This window comes from Cynocephalus volans, chromosome 3, assembly GCF_027409185.1.
Source record: "Cynocephalus volans isolate mCynVol1 chromosome 3, mCynVol1.pri, whole genome shotgun sequence".
In the NCBI taxonomy this organism is placed as follows: Eukaryota; Metazoa; Chordata; class Mammalia; order Dermoptera; family Cynocephalidae; genus Cynocephalus; species Cynocephalus volans.
Genome location: NC_084462.1, coordinates 168008994 through 168013585, shown reverse-complemented (window position 1 = coordinate 168013585; position 4592 = coordinate 168008994).

Below are 4592 nucleotides of genomic sequence, written 5' to 3'. Positions count from 1 at the left end.
ATGGGCAGGCTTTCTTGATTTCTCGTTCTGCATGTTCACTATTGGAGAAAAGAAATGCTACTGATTTTAGTGTGTTGATTTTGTATCCTGCTACCGTGCTGAAATCATTTATCAATTCCAAGAGTTTTTTTGTAGAGGTTTTAGGCTGTTCAATATATAGGATCATGTCATCTGCAAACAGGGACAGTTTGACTTCATCTTTTCCAATCTGGATGCCCTTTATTTCTTTCTCTTCTCTGATTGCTCTGGCTAATACTTCCAACACTATGTTGAATAGGAGTGGTGAGAGTGGGCATCCTTGTCTAGTTCCTGTTCTTAAAGGAAAAGCTTTCAGCTTTTCCCCATTCAGGATGATATTGGCAGTGGCTTTGGCATATATGGCTTTAATTATGTTGATATGCTTTCCCTCTATACCTAACTTATAGAGGGTCTTTGTCATGAATGAGTGCTGAACTTTATCAAATGCTTTTTCAGCATCTATAGAGATGATCATATGGTCCTTGTGTTTGAGTTTATTAATATGGTGTATCACATTTATTGATTTGCGTATGTTGAACCAACCTTGCATCCTTGGGATGAATCCCACTTGATCGTGGTGAGTAATTTTTCGTATGTGTTGCTGTATTCTGTTTGCTAGTATTTTAGTGAGGATTTTTGCATCTATATTCATCAAGGATATCGGCCTGTAGTTTTCTTTTTTGGTTATATCTTTACCTGGTTTTGGTATCAGGATGATGTTTGCTTCATAGAATGAGTTTGGGAGATTTGCGTCTTAACATCTTTTCATAATAAAAACTTTCAACAAATTAGGTGTAAAAGGAATGTACCTCAACAAAATGTAGGCCAGATATGATAAGCTCACAGCTAACATCATACTGAATGGTGCAAAGTTAAAAGCTTTTCCTTCAAAATCAGCAACAAGACAAGGATGTCCACTCTTGCTGCTTCTATTCAACATAGTACTGGAAGTTCTAGCCAGAGTGATTATGCAAGAGAAAGAAATATGAGAGGTCTTCAGAAAGTTCATGGAAAGATTTGTATTATCTTTTAATTCAAATTTTCCAAGAAATTTTTGAAGTACCCTCTTAAAAGTCATCCAAATTGCAAAGAAAAAAGTTAAATTGTCCCTGTTTGCTGAGGATATGATCTCATATATAGAAAATCCTAAAGATTCCACCAAAAAAGCTGTTAGACTAATAAAAAAATTCAATAAAATTGCAGAATACAACATGAACACAGAAAAATCAGTAGCATCTTTATACACCAACAATGAACTATCCAAAAAAGAAATCAAGAAAACAATTCCATGGCTGGCCAGTTAGCTCATTCAGTTAGAGTGAGATGCTGATAACACCAAGGACAAGGGTTCAGATCCCACCCTCCTCCCCCCAAAATCAAGGAGATGAAAGACCTGTACACTGAAAACTATAAAACATTGATGATAGAAACTGAAGAAGGCATAAATAAATGAAAAGACATACTGTGTTCATAGATCTGAAGAAATAATATTATTAAAATGTCTGTACTACCCAAAATGATCTATAAATACAATGCAATCTCTGTCAAAATTCCAATGACATTTTCCCCCAGAAACAGAAAAAGCAATCCTAATATGCACATGAAACCAAAAAAGACACCAAATAGCCAAATAAGTTTTGAGAAAAAGAGCAAAGCTGGAGGTATCACACTACCTTACTTTAAATTCTACTACAAAGTTATAGTAACTAAAACAGAGTGGCACTGGCATAAAAACAGAGACATAGCCCAAAAGAACAGAATAGAGAGCCCAGAAATAAATCTTCACATTTTTGATCAATTGGTGTTCAACATAGTTGCCACGAACACACAACGGTGAAAGGCAATCTCTTTAATAAATAGTGTTGGAACAACTGGATATCCACATGCAAAAGAATGAAATCAGAATCTTATCTTACATGATATATAAAAATAAACTCAAAATGGATTAAAGACTTAAACATAAGACCTGATACTGTGAAACTACGAGAAGAAAACATAGGGGAAAAACTCCATGACATTGGTCTGGGCAATGATTCTTTGGATATCATCCCAAAAGCACAGGCAACAGAAATGAAAATAGACAAACGGGATTACATCAACAGAGTGAAGAGAAAACCTATGGAATGGGAGAAAGTATTTACAAAGCATACATCTAAGGGGTTAGTATCCAAAATGTGTAAAGAACTCAAACAACTCAATAGCAAGAAAAAAAATAACCCAATTAAAAATTAGACAAAGGATCTGCATATACATTTCTCAAAAGAAGATATACAAACGGCCAACAAGGTATAGAAGAAAAAGCTCAACATCACTAAACATCAGTGAAATGCAAATTAAAACCACAGTGAGGTATCACCTCACATCTGTTAGAGTGGCTATTATCAAAAACACAGAAGATAGCAAGTGTTGACAGGGATGTGGAGAAAAGGGAACACTTGCACACTGTTGGTGGGAATGCAGATTAGTACATTATGGAAAACAGTATGGAGGTTCCTCAAAAAATTAAAAATACAACTACCATATGATCCAGCAATCCCACTGCTGGGTATATACCCAAAGGAAATGAAATCAGTGTATCAAAGAGGTATCTGCACCCCTATGTCCAATGCAGCACTATTTGTAATAGCCAAGATATGAAGTCAGCCTAAATGTCCATCAGCGGATGAATGGATAAAGAAAATACGGTATATATACACAATGGAATACTACTCAGTCATAAAAAGAAGGAAATTCTGTCACTTGAAACAACATGGATGAACCTGGAGGACAGTAGGTTAAGTGAAATAGGCCAGACACAGAAAGACAAATACCACATGATCTCATGCATATGTGGAATCTAAAAAATTGAACTCATAAAAATAAAGAGTAGAATTGGGAGGGTGGCAGGAGGTGAGAAGGGGGTTAGGGAAATGTTGGTCAAATGACACAAAATTTCAGATGGGAGTATGAAGTTCAAAAGATCTATTGCATAACATTGTCACTATAGTTATTAACAATGTTTTGTATTCTTGAAAATTAGTAAGGAGATTTTAAGATTTAAGGGTAGATTTTAAGATTTTAATTTTTTCTTAGCACAAAAAATAAGTATACGAGCTAATACGTATGTTAATTTTCTTGATTTAATCATTCCACAATGTAGACATATTTTAAAACATCATGTTATGCAATAGATCTATACAATTTTTAATTGTCAATTAAAATAAATAAAATTCTTTAAAAAAGGAAGAGGAAATTCGGACACACAAAGAGATACCAGGGATGCCTGTGCACAGGGAAAGGACCATGTGAGGACATAGTGAGAAGGCAGCCATCTGCAGGCTGAGGAGGCCTCAGGAGAAACCAAACCTGCTGACATCTTGATCTTGGACTTTAGCCCTCAGAACTGTTAGAAAATATATTTCTGTCGTTTAAGCCATCCAGTCTGTCATATATTATTACGGTAGTCCTAGAAAACAAATACAGACATTGAATAGCTATTCTTTAACCTTATCTTTAGCAGCTAGGGGTGTACATTTAACAAGTGTGCCTAGCCCCGGGCCTGGCATACCCCAGATCTGCTCAGCCCAATGCAGGCATGAGCCACTGGCCACTTGTAACTAATGTGCACTTGAAGTGTGGCTAATCCAAACTGAGTTGTGCTATATGTGTAAAATACACTCCAGATTTTTGAAAATTTAGTATAGAAAAAACAAAAAATATTTTATTAATAAATTTTTATATTGATTATTTACTTTATTTCTATTGATTATTACTGATTATATATTTTGGATATTTGCAGTTAAATAAAATTTGCCATTAAAATTAATCTCACCTGCTTTTTACTTTAATGTGCTACTAGAAAATTTCAAATTACACGTGCACTTTGCATTACGTTTCTGTTAGACAGCATTGTACTAGATGTCTAAAAAAGTCTTTTGAGTGGTGAGAACCTCTCGCACTGTCATTTTTTTCATGCCTAGGACCTGGGGCTACGTAGACTCTAAAATTCTTCCCCTGGCAGAAGTAAAATTCTTCCCCTAGCAGCAATAAATGGGTATTAACAATCTAAAGAAGAAGAGATATATCACAGGTGAAGCATAGAAAGACAGAAAAACTTCCTGGAGTTCCTTTATTTGAGCAAATCTATGCAGTAACAATTACCAACAAAAGAACTATGAGTGGTGATGGCAGTTTATAAAATGGGGAAATGCAGACATAGAGGCTGAGAATTCTTTGCAATTAATCACGTCAGGTCTGGACTGTAACTTAGTGTTTCAGTTAGGATTCTTTGCTGCAGGCAACAGAAACCATCTGTGGCTAAGCTGAGCAGACAATGAACAGCTTAGAAAGAAATCAGGACTTGGCACAGAATTGATGCAGAGACTTCAGAACCAGGCTTATAAAATAGGCTATAGCCAAAGGACTGAAAGATAGCCAGGTCACCCTGCCTGAGCATTCAGGTTAGGATGGCACTGCTGACTCCACTGCTCTGGATGCTTGAGGCCAGCTCTGATAGAGCCTCTATGCTACTGCCTCCTCTGGACTCTGACGTGGCTCTGGTATGATTTCTCACTTGTGCTTATATCTAGTCACTC